The sequence below is a fragment of the Rhamphochromis sp. 'chilingali' genome (genome assembly GCF_963969265.1).
Source record: "Rhamphochromis sp. 'chilingali' genome assembly, chromosome: 13".
Taxonomy (NCBI): Eukaryota; Metazoa; Chordata; class Actinopteri; order Cichliformes; family Cichlidae; genus Rhamphochromis; species Rhamphochromis sp. 'chilingali'.
In genome coordinates, this window is record NC_137940.1 from 5,006,999 (window position 1) to 5,030,996 (window position 23,998).

The following is a 23,998-nucleotide window of genomic DNA, read 5'->3' on the forward strand; positions in this document are numbered from 1 at the left end:
CCGTTGTTATTACTGTGTTTTTTGGAAAATACGGCACACTTAAAATCGACAGTGCCCCTTATAATCCCGTGTGCCTTATGTATGAACTCTGGTTGTGTTTACTGACCTCGAGACGATTTTATGTACATGTTAATCTCTCGAAAATCTGTCAAATGTTTTAGTACGACTTTGCTAAGCTACGAAGCCGCACCGCTTGATAGAGTGTCAGAGAATTACGGCTATATTAGGCAGGAGCCTCACGGAGTGATACGTACTGTGCTTCAACATAATATTACCGTATTGTGTGTGTATAACCTCTTTAAGTTTTGTGGATATTATACATGGTTATGCTCAGGATGTCGGCCAGTTTCCACTGGAAATGCCTTTTGGTTAAACTGTCAGCAAGATATTTGCATTTGCACTGTTAAATTTTTATATAACTTTAATGCAAATAAAAAAACAGCTGCTTGTTTAAGTGAAAATACATTGATGGGGGGATTTTTGCACTAATTAACTTGTGGAGTTGTGAAGTATTTTGTCCAGTGGTAATTATATCGTCAGTTATATCGTTATCGCAAATTTTCAAATGTATATCGTGATAAATATTTTTGGTCATATCGCCCTGCTCTACTATCCATAGCGGCCAAAGCTGTTTTAGTGACAGGTTGTAACATTTTTCAATATGTAAATGTCTAACATTTTTAACATGGGATCCATAGGGATCGAGCCAGCCTCAAGTGGCACCAAGAGAAACAGCAGTATTTCAGTTCCAGAGGCTACTCCGTGGCTACAACTCATCAGGGGACTGAGCCATGATCTGAACTTTGCTGATTTTCATCTTTTAAAATCTGAAAAAAGAAAAACTCTTCTTGGAATGAAAATAGATCTACTCAGTTTCTTATCAGGGTTCTACCTGCATCTTGTGTGCCTTTATACTTAAGTGTGTCTTAATATCTATTGTCAGTCAAACCTATTCTTACAACAATGCCACCTTTTTGATATCAAAAATGGAGATTTTTGAGGAGGGTTAATAAAGTAAACTGAATGCATTATATCCTACATTACAATAATATAAAATCCTGCAAAATCAGTTTTTTTGCATTTCTCTGTAAATAACAAAATTGCCTTATTGGTCAAAAATGCAAACAAGTGTCATATCAGATGCCTGTAGCACAAGTAAGATCAGCAAGAGGTTGTCTAGTTAAATAATGTGCATCAAAAACTCACACTCTAATGTTTCCATTTGTTTACTCACTGACTTGATCACAGAAGACTACTTTATCAATAATTTGTAGAGTATGCATAGAGTCTGCCCTGTAAATATTTTATTACATGGACTGATTCATGCGCTTGAGATTCAGAATGCACTAAATGTTTTGCAGATGTAAAAAGATAATTAAAAACAGTTTCTTGCTTTTGTAAACATCATGGGTAAAACCTAGAAAAATGCCCAACAATTTAGATACAATATATATCACAGAAATAAAGTGCACTGTATGAAAAAAGAAAGGAATGCAGAAATGTGGTACTAATTAAAGGCTGCTGTTCTATCTAAGTGCCCCTTTTGGCACTTACTGAAATCACTAATGTTCCAATAACGGAGCAGAAAAAAAATCTGACAACTATTGTCATTTGTATCATTTCATCTTTGTATCTCTCAGGCTTGAAAATAGCCCTCTGTCTTCCTCTCTGTGTAATCGGAGTCTGCATGTCTAAGATTAGCAGACCCTGCTCCAGCTCCTTTTATCTGACCCCCTGGAGCTACAACTAAGGGGTTGCATCTACTGTAGCCTCTGACAATGTGAAAGAAAGGCATGTTGGGAGACGAGAGAACCTGGGGGAAAAAAGAAAAAAAAAAACCCCACAAAAAAACCCCACAACGGCCTCTCCACTCCCTTTTTATTGATTCTGCACTATAAAAAAAGCAAGTCTCAATAGGTGTGGTGTTGATGCTGAGATAAATCATACATTTGTACTTAGATTTATTCTTTCAATCTCTTTCATAACATCCTACAAATTTAAAGCTTCCCCAGTTTTGTTTTCTTTCTATCAAACCCAACAGGCCACAAACAGGTCAGAGGACTTTGCTTTCTACAGTAAAGGCCTCTTTTTTCTTCCTCTCACCACAAAATAAATGGTCACATGCCTCGTAGCTCTCATTTTATATTTCTACCTGATGGAAGTTTGGAGGTAGACACTTTACATGAGTTATACTGCGTTGCTGATGTGCCTTTCAATCTATCAAGTTTTTTCATGAGCAAAGTATCACTTAATTTGTCTCTTATGAGACAGCACTTAAATCACTGACAATGTAAAAGTGTTTCCAATAACTCAAGCGAGTATTCAACTTGAAATACTTGAAATTTGGTGCTATTGAGCAATCACTCACTTTACAAGCTAATATTATTGTTGATATTTTTGAATAGAATGCAAAAGTATAAAGACAAGACAAAAATCTGGTTCTATATCTTTTATCTACATGAAAAATAAACATATTCTTACATCTGTCTTTCTGTCTTTTTTCCAAGCTTCAATTGGATCTGACATAAAATAACAACAACATAATTAGAGAAAACATTGCTGCAAACAAAATGTTCTGTTTGCACTGACAACCGGGACATGAACTTGACAAAGATGCCTTTTTTTGAACCTCTGACCTAAAAAAATGTATGGAAAAGAGAATGGCTGACATACTGCATAATGTCATTTCCACATTTATGACACATTCACACTTTCTCCTTTGAATGAACACATTGACTATTCATACATTGAAAGTAGCACATAACCTTGAAACAATGACTGCTTTAGTGATTGAAATCTATTCCTCCTTCACCGATCACACTGATAGCTCACATAAAAACGGGGTACGTGCATATAATATAATGTATATCAAAGCCAATACATACATTTTTGCATTTTTTGCAAGTCCAGTTATATATATTAATAAAATTACCCATATCGCCCCTGCAGTCAATCTAGCCTTCAAGCTCGGGTCCTCTACCAGAGGCCTGGGAGCTTGATTCTGCTCTATAAAATCAAAATTAAGCCTGGGAGTTTGATTCTCCCAAACTAGGCGAATGGCTCCAGCAGATCCCAGGAACAAAATCCGAGATCATTGTCCAGAGGAGCGCAGTCCTAGGAACAGCTAAGATACTGCGCAGGACCCTCAAGCTCCCAGGCCCCTGGTAGAGGACCCGAGTTGGAAAGACAGACTGCCCACAGTGGTGAGAGGGGAATTTTTATATATATTTATCTTGCAATACTAATACTAGTACCTCACACACAAAATGAAATAAATAAAGGATGAATAATTAAAACAAACTTCATTCTGTATTTCAACACACAAAAGTATGCTTTTCACCAGAAGAATGAAACATGGAGCCAGTCATGATTCTTTTTGTTACTGAAGCACAATTTACATGATGTGGATCAATTTTGGATCAAAACTTTGACATTTCAATCAGCAAATGTTCTGCAAAGCACCCAAGCATACATACCTGCTGCCCTTGTGTGATTAATCAAAAGTATTTGACACATCCAGGTTATTCTGACAAGAAAAACAGTGATGACCCCTTGAACAGGGAAGTTCCTTTGTCAAAAGTACCCAGAATTGCTGTTAAATAGGGCAGCAGAATTGTTGGCTTTTCTCAGTAGAGATTTGAATGAATATTTGATGACGGTATAGTATCTGGAGTAACACACACACATATTTGGCAGTATTGCACGGTTTTCCCATCACAATAGCTATTGTGTAGAGCAAACAAAGATGCATACACATTAGCACATATCTTGGTAGTGCTGGTGTGGTTTGTTAAAGCCTTTGAATGGGCTGCAAGAAGTCTTCTGCTGAACCATGCGCCAGTGCATCTGGGCTCTAACACCTGGCTATGACTCTGCAGAATTTAGGCACTGAACATTAAATGTTTCCGCCTGAATTAACATAAAGCGATTCATTTAGTGGTAGGAAAAACATAAGCGGTCAACTCAGCTCTGCATGTTGACTGTAAAATAGCTGCAGAAAATAGCAGTGCAAAACAAAAGCAAAAAAGTAGCATATGGTGATTGATGGATGCTGCTGTTTAATGTACCTTACAGTCCGACTGGGACACTTATTTGTCATGATACTGACCTCTGCAGTTATTATAAGTTTCTTACATCAGTAAGTTAACAACCTCTTCACTTCCATCACATATATTTTCATAAAGCTTTCTGATAATACTTTTTTACCTAATACTGTTATAATTTCCTGTGCATTACTATTATATGGAAAACTGAAAATGCTTTTGGTTTTCAGATATATAAATGAACAAAGAGTAATCAGTCAGCCAGTTTGTTATGACAGACTACTTTTGTACTGTGCTGTGCTATAGTTACAGTGGTATTAATTTTATTTTGTTGATATAAATCTCACTTGAAGCATGTGCTATACAAAACATATGCAAAACAAACAGGCAAAGGCATTGCAAGATCAGTATAGACATGTTTATACATCTTTGTTCAAAAGGTTTAGCTTAGAAATGCACACTGTAAATATAGGTGGGACCACTGCAAGTCATATGTCCATTGTAGTTTAAGGTTCAAAAGGCATGAACCTATTCATATAAAAACAAAGAAAAAGCATCATCTTCAATACTTGTCTAATCTGCATGTCTTGAAGTTCTGCTCTGTTCTTTAATGTGGGTTTCAAACACATTTAACATACTGCATCAGATTTAGATCTTAAAGGATTAAGAATTATCAGGCTAAATGAAATCTGCATCCTTGTTTGTCTTTTAATTACATTATATGCTCATTTTAAGTACTAACATAATGCAATATGTCATAACTTAGATTTAGTAGGAAGGTATCTGCAGCTTTCCCATGTCTATAGAAGGAACCAATGCTCTCTCGTAATGACGGATGTGACTGACTGCAAACTGCCTCCATTTCTATTTAATGGTTTGTAATCAGAGATGTCGAGCTGCAACTTTATCATCAACAGTGAGGGAGTGTCTCACGTGTTGTATTTCTCTCTCATTACTCATGCAAATACACATAATGATTACAAATGCATAGTGACACAATGTCTTCCAGTTAATTGGTTGTAGAAGTAGAAACCATTAAGAAGTCCTTTTGAGTTCCTTTTTCTAAAGGAGGCTCATTGAGAAATAGTGTAGGTGCTTGTTATGCACATATACATACATATATATACATATGTGTGTGTATATATATATATATATATATATATATATATATATATATATATATATATATATATATATATATATATATCAATTTCCAATTTAAAAAAAAGGTGGATGGCAGGTAGTTGCATTACACTGTTGTTTCACACACTGCGATAGCAAAAGTGTTGTTATGGATGAGCTTGATGCTTGTTTTTCTTCGTTATGAGGTCACAAGCTCTGATTGTTCCAGCCCTCCTGTGTGGCACCACATGAGGTCCCTTTTACAGAGTGTTAAAAGGAAAAAAGTGCCAAAAATGCTCAAACAATAAATTCATCGAAAGTTCTTTAGCTCAATTACAGTTCTGCATATCCATTATTACCAGAGTGACTTTGAAAATAGCAGATAAATGATTACAGTTATTTTCCTTTTTAACAATTGCATACCATTTGATCCCACATTGGATTTAAAACCCACCTGGAGCAGAAGCTAATATAACTGTGCTTTTTCATTCTCTCAAATATTAAAATAACATAATAATTTTCACTCATTAGTAGGCATGGGTATCGAAAACCCGTTCCCACTGTTTCAATTCCTTGGAATTGTTTGCCATTTTTGCAAACGATTCCAGTCGCCCCGAATGACGTCACCATGTTGCGGAGCGTCATTTACCTGGCAGGAAACACTGTACCTAAGCGCCTCAAACGCTCAAAAGTTGAAGAACAGATGACATCAGGGCAACTTGCAATACTTGCAAAGTAGATATTTCATTTAAGGGAGGAAACACTACGAATATGCAAAAGCATTTGCTCACAAAAGACACGATGACCTTAAATGAATGTCGTGCTTTTAATTCCGCTTCGGACTCGTGAATCTCAACCCAGCAGCAGCGGTAACGTTTGCACGTCCTCTCCCGTTAATGCGGCAGGTAAATAATCAACTAACAGTGCATATTATGTTAGTGTGATCTGCCTTATTACAAAACCTGCCATTACTGTGCATTTAGGTGACCATGATGAGAGAGACAGACAGAGTCTGGCTCAGATGCTGGCAGTTCTCGCTGCAGTCTGCCGGTAGCGTCTCCTTTCAGGCCAGGATAGACGAATGTCACCGAGCAGTGACTAAGTTTGTGGTAAAAGGCTTGCACCCATTTGCCATAGCAGATGATTTTCAGTAAGTGTGTTTAATTGTAGGCAGGGACATTACTGGATATTCTTGTGTAATTGCTACAGAATAATTTATGTTATACTTTGTTATTGCTACAGAAGAATATTTATTTTATTATTTTACATTTACAATTTTTTTCCTGGGGACCCTGTGACACCCATTGAAGAGCCGTAGGCTGGATCTCTTAAGATCTCACTGTTGGGTTTGTAAGGCCATGTTACTCCTAAATTTCTATCTTGTTCAAAGAGAAGATATAAAACAAAGTTCTAAGCTAATCAACCTTAGTGTTCTCCTTTTTAAAAAGAATCGATAAGAGAATCGATAAAGACTCGAATCGTTAAACAGAATCAAAAATGGAATCGGAATCGTGAAAATCTTATCAACACCCATCCCTACTCATTAGTATCTTTTAACAAAATTTTTAACTAAATCATTTGTTAAACAAGTTTACTTAGTAGATCATGTTAATGCAAGCAAATTGAGCACATTCACTCATGCCCAACAACAATGATTCCGTGTTTCTGCTAGAATATTGTTTAACATGTCTGAGTGGAAAATAACTTGGTTGTATAAATGATGTCAAATCCTATCATTATATTCAATTCGATTTATTTAGCGCCAAAACAATAGAATAGTTGCCTCAAGGTGTTTTATATTGCAGGATTCAGGGTCACCTGATCCACCTCTTGGTACTGTATACGCTTTATCATAAAGGAATGTTTTAAGCCCAATCTTAAAAGTAGAGACGGTGTCTGGAAGCTGGTTCCAAAGACGAGGGCCCTGAAAGCTGAACGCTCTGTCTCCCATTCTACTTTCAAATACTATAGAAACCACAAGTAAGACAGTAGTCTGTGGCTCTATTGGAAGAAAACAGTACTATGAGAGTTTTTTTAATGAGGTCTGAATATTCAAGACTGTAGCTGCAGCATTTTGAATCAACTGAAGGCTTTTCAGGGAGTTTTTAGGACAATCTGATAATAATGAATTACAATAGTCTAGCCTAGAAGTAATAAATGCATAAACTAGTTTTTCAGCATCACTCTGAGACAGGATGTTTCTAATTCTAGAGATATTGTGCAAATATAGAAAACAGTCCTTTAACCCTTGTATGGTGTTTGGGTCTGTGAGACCCGTTTTCAGTTTTTTTCAAGAGAAAAATTAAACAATGAATTATTTTTTCAACCTGAAATTCATTGGCTTTGGCTTATTTTCTGTGAAGAACATAAATCCAAACTAATTTTCAATGACCTCATACTGTACCTCCCCCCACGCATTTACATTACATACAAGGTGTTCGGGTCCACTGGACCCAGGTCTAATAAAAGTGTTGAAAGTGTAGGTCCTGTGTTCCTACACTCTGCCTTCCTCCTTTCTGGTGCTGCTGATAGTGTTTTCTTCCCCTCCTGCTCCCGCACAAAGTTGCAACATTGTTGAAAATTCAACTATCAACACCGTCTGCTCTTACATTCCCACACATTTTACCCTCTTTCTTGAGAGATCCAAATTTTATTTTCTCATACCCTGTCCCACCTGCAAATTAGGGGCATAATACTACAAATAAGACTTTGCCAGTGTGGTTCTTTATCACAACTGATCAAGATGGCAAAATATTATCTACTGCGAGGGCCATGCAATTGATTTTGGAAGAGAGAGGGGCTTCGGATGATGATGTTGACAAAGAGGTTTCAGAATATTTCACATTTCTGAAAATTCAGAGTCTGACAGTGACTTTGAAGAAGAGGATGAGGTTGAGCACCATTTAGTAACAAAACGAAGACGAGTACCCCATCTGCAGCCAGCTCCAGGACCAGAACAAGCCCACCAGACAGCAAGTGAAGAAATATGGATGTCAGTAACTGGTGACATTGAATGGTCTTCTTGCCCAAGAAATGAGCCACCCTGCAGAGCTGTTACTGTGATAAGCCAGGGCCAACACGGCTGGCAGTTACTCATGTGCAGGACATCAAGTCATCATTTGAGCTTTTCATCCCAGATTCCATCCAGAAATTTTTTCTGCATTGCAGTAATCTAGAAGGAAGGTGTGTTTTTGGAGAGAGGTGGAAGGAGATGGACCAAATTCATCTAAGAACCCCAAAGGCCTACTTTGGGGTTCTTATCCTTGCTGGAGTTTTCAGGTCCAAAGGGGAATCCACAGAATCCCTGTGGGATGCAGAAACCGGCAAGAACCTTTCCGTGCATCAATGTCTCTGGAAAACTTCCACAAAATTTCCAGGATTATTCCTTTTTGATAACCGAGACGACAGACCAGCTCGACGGCAGAGAGACAAGCTAGCTGCCATCAGGGCAGTGTGGGATAAGTATGTGCACCACCTCCCCCTGTTTTACAACCCTGGGCCTAATGTCACCATTGATGAGCAGCTGATTTAGTTGTGAAACATATTGCTTCACGTGTAAATGTGTTGTGTCTTTCCACTCACTCCACTTGATTATAACTGATTTATTTTTTTTATAACATTTTATTAAAAAAAAACAAAAAAAAAACGAGAAGCACATTAATTCATAAATGTGATCTAACAAAGGTAAAGGGAAAAAATTAACCATGTTTGCTGTTCATGTGGCTTGTAATTGGGATGAAGTAATCATCTGTTGAGTAATTTAACATAAAATTGTTTGATAGTGTTAATTTGGAAAGCCAAAACTCTAGCGGGTCCACCAGACTCATGAACACTGGCTGAGTAACAAAAATACGAACACCACACAAGGGTTAAATTTGTTTAATATGGTAAACGGACCGGTTCTTATATCTCACTCAAAGCGCTTTGTACAACATCCCTCATTCATGCAATCCACTTGTTTTACCTAAGTGCTTGCTGTCTAGCATTCATACTCTGATGAATGCATCACAAAGCGCTTTGGGGTCCTTAGGGATATATATATATATAGAGATAGAGATAGATATGTATATAGAGAGAAAGAGATAGATATATATAGAGAGAGATAGAGATAGATATATATATATAGAGATATATATCTCTCTATATATATATATATATGGCGATCGTGACTCAAGAGTTGGGAGTTCGCCTTGTAATCGGAAGGTTGCCGGTTCGAGCCCCGGCTCGGACAGTCTCGGTCGTTGTGTCCTTGGGCAAGACACTTCACCCGTTGCCTACTGGTGGTGGTCAGAGGGCCCGGTGGCGCCAGTGTCCGGCAGCCTCGCCTCTGTCAGTGCGCCCCAGGGTGGCTGTGGCTACAATGTAGCTTGCCATCACCAGTGTGTGAATGTGTGTGTGACTGGGTGGATGACTGGATATGTAAAGCGCTTTGGGGTCCTTAGGGACTAGTAAAGCGCTATATAAATACAGGCCATTTACCATTTACCATATATATATATATATATATATATATATATATAGATATATACATTGGGTGAATGTGTACATCTGTACATTAATATGAATAGACATCTGACTATTTTACAGAATAGACAATATAAACATATTTAAAATTAAAGGAATTCGGAATGTACATTGTGCCTGGGTTTAGAGTGTCTGGAAGAGAGTCCTGTCTCGGTCAATTATAGATGATGTGAGAGGGCGGGTGTGTGTGTTTAGGGCACGGATGGCTTGGGGATAGAAGCTCCTCTTGAGTCTCTCTGTCCTTGCCCGGATGATGCGGAACCTTCTACCAGATTGCAGAAGTTGGAACAGTTTGTTGCCAGGATGGGACGGGTCCTTCAGTATCTGCGCTGCTCTAGTCCGGCATCTCCTGGTGTAGGTGTCCTGAAGCGGGGGGAGAGCAATCCTGCAGCAGCGTTCTGCTGTACGGATCACTCTCTGGAGAGCTTTTTGGTCCTTCACACAGCTGTTCCCAAACCACGATGTCATGTTCTGTGTGAGGATGCTCTCCACAGCGCCTGTATAGAAAATCCTGAGGATCTTTGGAGAGACCCTGAACTTCCTCAGTTGTCGTAGGTGATACAGGCGCTGCCTAGCCTTTTTGGTCTGGACCTGAATGTGGGCAGCCCATGTCAGGTCTGAGGAGATGTAGACACCAAGAGACTTGAAGGACTGCACCCTCTCCACTGGAACTCCATTGATGATAATGGGCTTGTAGTCTCTGTGCTGACCCCTTCTGAAGTCCACCACCAGCTCCTTGGTCTTGCCGACGTTCAGCTGGAGGTGGTTGTCCTGGCACCATGATGCCAGATTCTTCACTTCATCCATGTAGGCCGCCTCATCATTGTTGGAGATGGCACCCAACACCACTGTGTCGTCAGCGAACTTCACAATGGTGTTGGAGCCATGGGTGGCCACACAGTCTGAAGTGTAGAGGGAGTAGAGCAGTGGCGAGAGGACACATCCCTGAGGTGCTCCTGTGTTGATGGTGATGCTGTTGGAGAAGCACCTGCCCACCCTCACCACCTGAGTTCTGCCAGTGAGGAAGTCCAACACCCATGCACACAGACGGCTGTTAAGTCCCAGATCCCTGAGCTTTGTGAACAGTCTGCAGGGCACTATTGTGGTAAACGCTGAACTGTAATCAACAAACAGCATTCGCACATAGTTACCCTGTTTCTTGTACATGTGGCTGAGAGTGGTGTGTAGGACGTGGGCGATGGCATCCTCTGTGGATCTGTTGGATCTGTAGGCGAACTGCAGCGGATCTGTGGTGTCTGGGATGGAGGAGGAGATGATGTTCTTCAGCAGCCTCTCAAACACCTTCATTACTACCGAGGTCAGTGCAACTGGCTGGTAATCGTTCAGGGATGAGGGTTTGCTGTTCTTGGGCACAGGGATGATGGTGGATCTTTTGAAGCATGTGGGGACCACAGACTTCGCCAGGGACTCGTTGAAGTCTGTGGTCCCCACATGGTTCAATATCTTGTCCAAGGATACTTTGCAGAACTGGAACAGCAACAAATAGAACCACCAACCTTCAGATTAGTAGATGGCCTGCTGTGCCTCCTACGCTACAGCATCGTCAATGTGCACATAGTTTCACAGAGACAATCACATAAAAACTGTTCAGACGCACAAAAACGACAGTCATCAGCAGATTTTTTTTATTCTTTTTTAAAATATCCTTGATGATTTATGCTGCAGTACTTCACTTAATTTGTATTTCAAATCAGACCTCAGTGATATGGACATACAGCTACTAGAAAAAAAAATCAAAGGGATCCATCACTGACCCCAATTTTCCGGGGCTACTTCATAATTCAGTTTGATATGAATACATTTTCTTGCCTTTCACCATGAACCCCACTGATTTGCAATAGAATCACAGTCAGTACTAATGAGAACTGGAAGACTGAAACTCCTTCAAAGTCCTTATCACGCTAAACACAGATAGTGTGTAAAGATTTTTTTCGCTACACTAATTTGACTTTTAGGTTGTAACAACCTACCTACCCCCCATCACCCCATCTCCCAATCCAACTAACACACAAACACACACATGTAGGGTAAGTCAATAATTTAAGTAATTAAAATAAATTGTAACAACTTTCCACAAACTTCAGCACCTCAAGTTTCAGTGAAGGTCTGTTTAAATGTTTCATAAATCCTTTATGAGCAAATATGCTGTGCAAAGGTTAGTGACAGAGGTTGTGCAATATTTGGCTAAGCTTCCAATATATGTACGGACTGCTTCAGCTTTTGTTATTTACTGTATGAATTAACTCATGAATCATTCACAAAGCATCTATGAAGGAGAAAGCACAACAAAATCAATAAATAATCTGAATATAGCAGGCCTGTGGCTATGGGGATCTAGCAAATTCTAATTTTTTGTCTTTGTCTCTCTCTCTCTCGCTATATATATATATATATATATATATATATATATATATATATATATATATATATATATATATATATATATATATATATTATATATATATATATATATATATATATATAACTGCTGGTTTATGCCTCCTTCAATCTTAGAAAAAGACAGACAAAAAGTGGTACTGTCTCTCTCCCTCGATCTCAATGCATTTTGCCAAGAGTGAGTTGGATGCTAAAGGTGTGCTGAAATGATCATTACTATCTAGCAAGTTCTGCCTACACTACCATGGCAACGGAAGGCAAATGTGGCCATGAGATGTGTTCCAGTAGCTGGCAAACTCAAAAGCACAGCCCTTCAAGGACTTGGAATAAACAGACACATTTGCCCAATGGAGTGAAGCTGATAGGTGTTCAGGGTTTATAACTCACTTCAATGTACTTCCACATTTCCCCCCTCTTTTTGGTCTCTCATTGTCAGTCTCCAAGGCCAAACATGGGTGACATATTCTTCTAAACAGAGTCAGACCAACCATATAGACTGTCTTTAATATTAAGACTTTTTAGCTGCTCATGAGTGTATTATGTATTCATTTTTCATTTATTCACTAGATGGGAACACAATATAAGGTCTTGTGTTACATGTGCTGGTTGACACTGAACTGTGGAGGCTGCAGTTTTGTGGTTTGCGCCTTCCTTGTTTGGTTCCATCAGGTCTGTTTTGACACAAACATTCTTTATGATGAATTTATATTACAACCAGTGAAGTGAAACAATGTAATGTTCACTTTGCACACTGATTAAAGACCTCGAGCTAATCAAAAGATAATGGAACTCAGTGCTGTTGGAGAACTGAATTTTCCAGCCATCAAAATGTAATGGGATTTTTGCCAAAACCATGTTGTTTGCCTTCCATTTATTAATTCTGTGATGAGTTGTTCTGACGTGTAATGTCATACTACATGAGAGTATAATCAAGACAGGATCTTTAAAGAGGCACAATTGTATGACTTTTTTGAACACTGATTTGTTAGTAGTAGTAAAATGAATTCAAATACATCTGCAAGTTAGTAACGCAACCCTGAGCAAAAACAAAACAAAACAATGTTAACATGTCTATTGAATGATTTATGAATATTAAATACTTGATTTAAGCTGATAATAAAACAATTTTATCTTCCAGCTCATATATCAAAATTTGATTAATTTCAGTTGATGACTTTTCAAAAAGGTGAAGATAACTTGGCCATCCTCCCACAGGCAGAGGTCTCTGCTGACTCTCTGTTACCTTCTAAATCGTTTTTGCTGAAGGGCAGCAAGGTTAAACAGGTTCAACACAGCAAATAAATAATGAATTCAATAAGGGTAATTAAGAAACCACATCAGATGAGCAAGCGCCGACCTGGCCCGCAAAAGTCAAGTCACATACTTAAAAACTATGTCTATTTTTTTTTCTTTTTCAGCTACAGTTTAATTACTCCTGTTAAAAAAACAACTTTCTGATTAGGGATTACAATCCCTAATCACCACGATTATTAAACACTGTAGTGAGACAAGCTATAATTGTTGTACAGCCAAGTCAAAAACAGGCTTAAAAATGATCCCAAATGCCTCTGTGTATAGATTCATGCTATAGAGTAATAGGGTAATAAAATTCCCCTCTCACCCCTGCGGATGGTCTAGCCTTCAAGCTCAGGTCCTCTACCAGAGGCCTGGGAGCTTGAGGGTCCTGCACAGTATCTTTGCTATTCCTAGGACTGCTCTTCTGGACAGAGATCTCTGATGCTGTTCCTGGGATCTGCTGGGAGTCACCACACTTAGTGCTCCCATTACCACTGGGACCACTGTTACCTTCCCATATCTTCCCTTGTTGTTTCTTCCTGATGTTGCTGTCTTATAAATTTGGGCTTGAAGAATTCTTACATTAATTTTTTATATTCAAAGGGCTTTGCCTAAAATACCTACATATATATGTATTGATGTCGTGCATGTACAGAACACAGAGAACTGTGAGAGCAGTGTGAAAAGCCACAGCTAAGGTGTTAAGACAGTTAAATTTTTTAACATGATACATCTTTAAAAACAAATTTCATTATTTAAATACACCAAAATAAAACAAAGGACTTTATGGAAATACAGATATAAAAAAAAAATAAACCTCTTGAGCCACTGAAAAGAAAAGAAAAGTAACTAAGGAAAAACGACAAAGAAGGAAAAATTCTCTCTGAACTGACCCATATGTGTATGTGTGTGTGTGTGTGTGTGTGTTTGCCTGTCTGTCTGCACCTGCTATAAGCTGAAAAAGAAGTATTTTTATTTAAGAGCCTTTCAGTCCCTATATTTGCATAGGCCCGATAAAGACATCACAAAAAGGCTCAGCCTGCACACAGATCTCTCCCACTCCTTGCAATACATTTTCCCACACCTGCGTTGACTCCGCTTGGCAGCAGTGATCAAATCCTTTTTCAGTGTAGAGGGGAATGTGTGGGTGATCCCACTTAGGAAGGGATGCCCAGATGAAAATGCACAAACATGCTTTTGTGGCTAGAAGCAGTCAGTCGGAAGGAGACAAACACAACTAATGTTGTGGGTGAATCGCTGCAATCACAAATCATTGTGGTGGTGTTCTTCATGGGAAAATAGTCTACAGACTTCAGCTTCAGCATAATGGACAGTAACCTGAGTATATTCTAAATATTATATGAGTATAGGCCTAAACTACTTTGAAATATCTTCACAGATTAAAAATGTGATTAGTCAGTTTTAATAGTATTTGTAGTCTTAAAACTAAATGTCTGACACTAACAATAACAATGGTTATGGAGATTACAAACAGTGGGCTTGACTTTGCTAAGAAAAGTAACTTTAGAAAGCTCTCACAGTACAATCTCTACACAATTAGAATAAGACTGGAGAAACAAAAAAACGAAAGAAAAATGCATTTATATGCACAACAATTATGCAAGCTATTGCATAACTATTTATCATATAATTGTTTTCTTGATAATGGTGCAAGACATTAATTAATTAATCAATTGATCCATAAATATTTAAAATAAAAACTAATAATAACATTAAAAAAGTCAAGGAATCAAGATTCCTTTACTTTTAATGCAGTTAAACGCAAATTTAACTGCATTAAATTTAAATTTGTGTTATGTGCTGTACATGTTTTGTAAACAGAAATTACAGTGAGAGATTTAGGACATGTTCAAAAAAAAGTATGAAATTTGGCTTTAACGAACACAAATTTAAACCTCATCATTGAAGTTATACTCAGCAGCTAAATGTATTTGAAATGAGCATATTGCCCAGGAACTCATTTCACAAGCCACTCATACAGTAATTAACAGATGGAAGAACAGCCTGTGGTGTATTTTCAACAAGAAGTTCTGATGTACATTTTAATTACTGACAATTTTCCTCCTATTAGTTGTGTTTCAGTTTGAACAGATTTTGATTGGAATATGTAGGTCTGCTGTGTCCTCGAGAGAAAACTACAATGCTGGCTCAATTCACAAAGCCTTGTTCGCAGTCATGTTACTGCACAATGACTATGTGATCTGCGGCTTGAGGGTTTTTCACAATGTCATATTTCAGCCCAAATGTTGGTCTTGTTGGTTTTGTTTTTCGTGGGCTTATGTTCTGTCAGTTGGTGTGATCTTTATGAAAGGTCGAAATAACATTTCAGCAAAATTTGGTGACTTCAAATCAACAACCATTTAAAAAAATCAATTTTACTTTAACACCTTGGAAATAGATCCCATAGTTTGTTGGCTAATCCCAGTCTCTACATAGACTCTACATGTATTTATTTATTTAGAATATTTTGATCTGAATATTAAAATTTTTCATCTACCAAAGCTTGAAAAGAGTCTAATTTGGTTGCGTTCCTTTTCTTATTTATTTAAGATTTGCTGGTGGTGTATCATTTAAACTGTCTCTTTGCCAAAAAGCTCCACTATGGGTGCATTGTATTCATGTACATGCTGACTACAGCTAAGCCAGTACAGTGACAACTGAGCTAACTCCAATCACCAACGATGACCCCAAGATAAGTTTAAAATGTGAGTCACTGGTAACACAATATATATCCTGCTGATTCACTTCAGTAAATCTCAAATGTTTCTCTAGGCAAAAGCATTGCTGAGCAATGCAACCCCCCCCCACCTCAGCATATTCTCTTTTCTGCCATACTGTTTTATGATTAAAAGCCAATGTGACATTTAATTACAACAAAACATTTGGTCAGCATGCGTGCTCTTTTCCAGTATAGCCTTGTTTTAAAGTCATATGTTTAAACACGTTCACATATGACAGCAGCCACCATCTTTTACAGCTCACTGCTGAGCAGCTTCAACAGAGCATCTGGGAGTTGAGTGCTTTGCCCAAATGCTGTATAGTGGTTTATACTTCATCATGTCATGGGCTAATTTTCCTGTACAATATAAGAGCCAGAAACTGTCGACTCCAAAGATTGGCTCTGTTAGCATACTGCTTCTCAGGTGGGTTTTCCTTAAATGTGTGTGTACTTGGCCTGTTACCTTCCATCCACTTCTCTCCTTAACTGACCAGAGGGAGTTGAGAGGCAATGGCAGGGATCATTACATCACAAAACACCCAGTGGCCATTGTCCTCAGCAACTGCCACACAACATTACTACAACACTCTCCACAAACAAGTGGACATGTCGTGCGTGCCATAGCACAGACACAGGAAGGGAAAGACAACAGAGAGCGTAAGAAAGCGGGAAACAATGAAATAATGAGAAAGACAGAGGAATGAGGGAAAAAAGGGGGACTGGGAGAAAGCTTAGAGAAAGGGTAAAAGAGGTGGGGTTGTTTGTCCCCATTGCCCAAACCACAACTATTCTCATGCGGTAACACTTGACATTTGTATTTCCATGACCCAGATAATGTTTGGTTGTACATAGAAAGATTGCATAAAGTCGAAGGTTGGGGAAGTGCACTAGCCTGGTCATTGCCACATAACAGCTTTCTTGCATTACCAGAGAGGCCTGGCATTTCTGCCTTGGTGTGATGGTGATGCCCTCCTCTCAACCATGAAGGGATTTATACAAACATGACCTCTTTATTAGTTCATAGAAGGATAAACCCTCTCTGCTTTTATTGCTTGAGGACCAGTGTTTTACTTCGCATGTTTTCAACCTGTGTGACTCTTCAGTTATTCTTTCAGGTAGTTCAAGATTTATTAACATCTATTCTTGGGGAGTATTCAAGCTGAAAGTATAAACAGATATTTTTCTCTTCTGCACATGTATTGTTTTATTGTTATACCTGAATCTTAAACAAGTTATCCTAGTTACAAGCACCATTCCAGGCTTATTTAGTGATCTCTGATTATATTATAGCTTTGGTTTGGTGAGTGAATAGATTCCACTCTGTTCGCATATTCAACATTTCACGTAGAATGACCACACTGCTTTTCAGAGCATGTAGATACTTTAGCTTGCCTAGTTATACCCCGTGGGTTAACTGTATGTATATAGTGCTTTTCTACTCTGCTTGAACCATCACAGCACTTCATACAACATACCCCATTCACCCTTTTACAAAAACACTTTATTCTACACTCATCAAACTAGATCTATGTTGCCCATACTTTGGCACCAAAACTGGACCAGCCAGGGATTGCACCACCAAACATTATCTAGCTAAAGCTACCCCATAGATGTACTAAATTACATATAGTATCATATAGCTTAACTGAATCCTGTCAGAGTGGCCAAAAAGCAGGAAAGTTAGACTCTTTCAAACATAGAACCAAGGTTACAGTGTAGTCATAGCTTGTCTAGAAGACACCCCAGGAGGAGATGTTGCAGCCTAATACCCTGATAAGTGACTGTAAAAACAAACAGACTACTCCGCCTATTTAAATGGCAACCAAGTCAAGGCCTACAAGCTGTAAACGCTAAGCCAAAGACGGTCTTGTTTCTAAACCTGGAACAGGAGCAAATACCAGCAATAAGCATTTATCCTCTGAACCCACATACCTCCTCAATACAGGTTCTGGCAATGCCCAAAGTCTGTCCCTTGCTGAGCCAACAGTGCAAGTACCACAAGTGAAGAGTTCTCCTGAACTAGAACGGTGATTCGTCTTTCTTTTTTTTTTGGCAACAAGGCAGCTTTTCTAAAGAGATGACAAATATGGTCTAATCTCCTGGATTTTGGCCCCTTTTCAGTATTATGTCTGCCTTGACGCTGAATGATCATGGCACAGGTCCTGCTCTGAGTGCAAAACAGGGGGTCAGTCCACTGCCACAATTTAGCTGACATCTTGCAGAGATGGGGGTAGCCTAGACCTTGCTGCCTGTTGATGTAGGCTGTTGTCCTTGTGCTGTCTGTCCTGATGTTGGTATGATGACCTCTCATCCCTGGTTGGATCTATTTGACAGTGAGGAGGACAGTTCAGCTCCAAGATATTTATGTAGTTAGTTTTGCAGTTCAACTGCTCTTCCCTGCTCCAAGTTGTTTAACCCTTTAAAGCCGGTCGGAGCGGGCACGCTCTGTTTTGCGTAACTACTTTTAAATCCTGGTAGCACTGCAACCACATAAGCTAGCACAATAATCTTTTTTGCATATGAAACCGGAGGAGTTGTACTTACAGCTTATGCCTTCAGCTTGTCCTAGGTCACAGTTTCCTTCCACATATAGCTTTGCAAAAACTGCATAAAAAGCACTTGCAGCAACAAAAACATAATATTCCAGAAACACGCTTTGCTGATCCGATCAGCTGTTCGTAACACTTCCTACGTCCATCAGGGCGAACTATCGCATGTCCGCCATGTCCTGCCCGAAACCGGAAGTGATGTCATTTTGCGGAAATGAAGTTTTTTACCATCAGGGCCTCATGAGCCTATATGGTGTTTTTAAAAGTTATGTTTGACTTTATGACTTTCTGTGTCATTTCTCGGATGCTTAGGACTCATATTGCACTGCTGGAAATAGTTTATTTTGATGCATATGCTGTCTTTTTGCCAATTTGCACTATAATATTTATTTTCGTTTTTCTTGCAGTATATAAAAATTGGTGTATATCAAAAATAAAACTATGAAGACACTCAAACTAAATTTCCTGTGGTGGGAAACTATTTTGTGCAACTTTTTTGTATTTACAGTTTTGAGGGATAAGCCTCTTAAATTTCTCTAACTAGAAATATATGTTAAAAAAGCAAAAACGATTTTCAATTTTTTTGTAGTTTATTGCACTTTTTTGCAATTTATGTAATTATTATATACTTAATGCATACATATTATTAAAATTTGGGCTATAATGGTTGTATTGATGTATATCAACTTGAAATGCTCTAAAAAATGGCACTACAGCATGTAAAACTATGATATAAGCCCTGGCGGACTTGGTTCTATGGTAGGTCTTAAAGGGTTAAGTCTCTCCACTAGTGGGGAGCTCTGGAGACAAAAAAAAAATACCTGGCCTCACCAAACTTCTGCCTAAACTGGGAGGGAAAAGGGGACTACTTTACAACCCAGATTAGGCTTAACAATAACAATAATGAGTGGGTTAGCTAGCGGCTTTAGGCAGAACCAGTTCTATTCTTATGAGTTGGGGATGGTTAGGTATCAGTTCAACTGCCTCTTTGTCATCAGATCATATAAGCAATGATTCCATTATAGGACAAGAACAGGGTGCAACCAATCAAGCTGGCATGCTTTGAAGATGCAGTCATGCACTCTGTCAAGTATTCTCCATACATACACAGGCAGAGTTATGACCAAAACTGTGTTTTCACAAACTTCAATTTTTCTGCTGCTTCAATATTTTTAAATTACTGTGCAGAACGACCTGAAGCATATTCATGAATTCCAAAGAGCTCCATCCATTTAAAAGTTAATATTGTGTCTTTGTGATAAAGTTAACTGCATTTTGGCCCTGATGTTAAATGATCAGCTAATAGAATTTCTGTATCACTTCATTAGCACAGCGGAAAGTGTGAGTGAATACAAAACAGCTCAAGTCACACCACCGTTTGCAATGAATTTTAAGAGCAGACTTATTAAATCAAATCAAATCACTTTTATTGTCACATCACATGTGCAGGCACACTGGCACAGCACATGCGAGTGAAATTCTTGTGTGCGAGCCCCACAAGCAACAGAGATGTGCAAACACAACAACACAAACGAGCAAAATACAAGAATGGCCAACCTGAAACTAATAAATATATGTACAATATATAATAGTGTATGCATTTCTGGATGTGTATACTAAATATTTTCCTACGTGTGTGTGTGTGTGTGTGTGTGTGTGTATACACATTTTTACAAATTAAATAGTAAAAAAAAAAAAAATAATAATAATAATAATAATAACAATAATAATAATAATAATAATAATAATAATAATAATAATAATAATAAAATATATAAAATATACAGAGTTGAAAATGTGCAAAACAAGTGGCATTTATATACAGTGTGGAGTGCATAATGTTGAAGTTCCAGTAGTGAAGCTGAGGTGTCTATGACGTGTTCAGCAGTCTGATGGCCTGATGGAAAAAGCTGTCTCTCAGTCTGCTGGTACGGGACCGGATGCTGCAGAACCTCCTTCCTGATGGAAGTAGTCTGAACAGTTTATGGCTGGGGTGACTGGAGTCCTTGATGATCCTCCCCGCTTTCCTCAGGCAGCGCTTCCTGTAGATGTCTTGGAGGGAGGGAAGCTCACCTCCAATTATCCGTTCAGAGCACCGCACTACTCGCTGGAGAGCTTTGCAGTTGTAGGCGGTGCTGTTGCCATACCAGGTGGTGATGCATCCAGTGAGGATGCTCTCAATGGTACAGTGATAGAAGGTCCTGAGGATGCGGGGGCTCATGCCGAATCTTTTCAGTCTCCTGAGAAAGAAGAGGCGCTGCTGCGCCTTCTTCACTGTTTTGTTTGTGTGTACTGACCACGTAAGATCCTCAGCCAGATGTACTCCAAGGAACCGGAAGCTGCTCACTCTCTCCACAGCAGCGCCGTTGATGGTGCTGTAGTATAAAAATCATTGTCTTCCTGGGCTAACAATGGTTACCTTGGAGGACACTCGTGCAGCCATCGTTGATTCTTTTTTGCCAGTAAAGTCTTTGAAACAGTTGTAGTTGTTCTTTACTATATTATAAACAAACACCATTTCTGTAAATGCCAAAACCTTTGGTCATGACTGTAGCATGCAACAGAGTGGAGACTCTCACAGAATCAACCTGGACCTATTTAAACATGTTAAGTGACTGAAGTATTTGGATGGTATTCATATGCTGCCATGGATTTGTAACATTTCACTTCTAAAGCAATGAGAAAATAATCAAAACTGTTAAATGTCCAACAATTAAAGATTTTAAAGTATTTCTGTGGTGGGTGGAACTACATAACAGCAGCAATTGCCTTGTATTAAGTATGATGTTCACGAAGAACTGCTAAAAGTGTAACATATTGGTATTGTAGCATATTCTAGTGATTTAATATCACACTGCAGTCTACTGACAAATTTCCTCAAAATAGACTTTATTATTACTATTATTATTATTATTATTATACTTTATTATTCCCTTTACTTTTAACACTATGAAGTACATAAAACAACACTAGTATTTAATACAGAACTGTTGTATTGGGTTATATTAGACTGCATGTATTTTGCTATTTCTCTGAATACCTTCTCTAGATGAGCACATATATTTATTCAGAAACACTTTCCTCTCAGTGGAATTCCATGTATAACAGGAGATGGGAACATTTTGAGAAAGACACAGCTCCTCTCTCTGGTTTGGTCTCTACAAGTGCAGCAGCAAACCTCCTCACTAAACAGTAAAAGCAAACACAAGAGAACAAATACATCTTCTCTCTCTGTAAACATGAAGACAAATACAAAGGCAGACAAACACAAAGTCGAACAAACTGGGTATGACAACAAACAAGTTGGCCAAATAATGTCAAAATAGGAAACAAAAGAAATAAAGGGCAGGGAACAAACAAGGGTGAGGCAGACCAGCCAGAAAATAGGATTCATTTTTTATTCTGCACAGCCACTAATGCAAATAATGTGTCTCATACAAATTCCAGACATATAAGTACGGAGAAATTGAGGAAAATAAATAAGGAAATGGCAGAATAAATTGAGAACAGGGTGAGGCACAGAAAAACTTCAAATGAAGGAAGAAGTGAGAAAAATTGGTGCAAACATATCTCGTGTCAGAATGTATTAGTATAAACATGTCCCTTTGCACCCCAAGAGCACATAATCACACTCTTGTGTCCCGTCACCAAAGTGGCGCTTTGTTTTCTCATGAGAGAAGTAATCATGGGACCTGAAATGTCTGTTTTTGAGACAATGAAAAGTATGATGAAAAATCTAGTATCCTTTCTATTCCGTTCCACAAAGTCAAATCTGGAAAGTAACAGGTCAACTGCAGTGCTCACTAACACAGAAGATGTGATGATCTAATCACAAGACAAAAAAAGAGGTAACGCCATGATAAAATCAACAAAGTGTCACACAGCTCAAAATCAGATCAACAATCGACAGCAGTGCGGGAAAGCATTCAACTAGATTGTGGAATCTACTGCATCATGGGTTTATTTAAGGAACTGACTGAAGCCTACTTTAAAGATGCCTTTAAATATAGTATGAAGTAACACCTATAACACCTTACAGACACCTTTCCTGCACCCCTTACCAATGGTTGATGCAGAATCATTTCCATTAGAAGCACACAAATATTGTCAGATCTTGCTACAATCGTACCTTTCCCTTTGGCCAGCACTGGACACAATATTGGACAACAATAATTTCCATCAGTACTTACTGAAATAGTCTCTCTCCTATGGGAATTTTATATCAGAAATAGTATATGATCCTGTATTCTTTTTTATTTCAGTGATTGCCTAAACCAGACGTTTATAGTAAAAATATGAAGAAAATCAATATCCCAAATAGACCCATCTCTTCCATTTAGATGCTCTCCATGCAGTCCTATTTGTAAAACAACTGCTCACCACCATGTTGTTTTCAAAATGCCTCTCTAGCATCCATCAATAAACCATCCGTTGTGACATGCTGTGCAATGTTATTAACTATCTTCATGGTAATCTTTCAAAGACATCATTGATGGGCTCCTCTGTATTTCTTTACAGACTGGGCTGTGAGATACATCCTACAGCATCTAAGAGAATGGTCTCCCACCTCACACTAAATCTCTTCCTTGTGGCTGAGATAAGAGTGGAACTGAGTTATTGAGCAGACAGTTAAAGATATAAGCTCTCGCTAAAGGGGAGCTCAAAGAGTCACAATGAGAACTGAGTGAGTATTTATTTATTTCTTATCATGGTTTTAAAAAAATAATTATTAAATTAATAATTAATTAATTTTAAAAACATGATACTCATTTGTCCACTGGCCTGAGCAACCATCTTGAATAGGCGCCATATTTGTGTGGGTTATGACCAGGTACTCCAGCTTCGTCACATAGTGCAAACACATGCAATTAATAGGGTTAGGTTCATATTATGTGGTCTTCCAGCACAGGTGCCTTGGCTGAATACACTGTTAGGATGGGACCAGCCCGAAAAATCATAACAACATTTGGCAAATAAAATGCATTTGCAGTTTAAAGCCACAAAAAAATTCACTGATGTTCTTTCTGAACATTGTGATACTGAGGAAGATAGTTAAATGGCCTGTAACATGCAAAAAGCAGCTGAAACATTTTTCCTACCTCAGATCCAAAGTCTGAAGTGAGTGGTAAAACCTAGGTTGATGACCTAATATATGTGATGAAATACTGTCTAATACTACAGTTACTGTAATGTACTTTTGATCTTGAACAATCTGAATGAACAGTGATACTTGTGTCAGTGCCACTCTCAACAAAACTGACAATGGCATAAAAAAAAAAAATTTCTTAGTCAGTTGTTCTGGAATC

At 38.4% G+C, this 23,998-nt stretch overlaps 1 protein-coding gene across 1 annotated transcript in view; it reads right to left on the bottom strand.

Moving 5' to 3' along the window:
* The window catches only part of lingo2 (leucine rich repeat and Ig domain containing 2), a 226,182-nt gene that overhangs the window by 113,265 nt on the left and 88,919 nt on the right, over window positions 1-23,998 (bottom strand). The gene's annotated exons all lie outside the window — the stretch shown is intronic.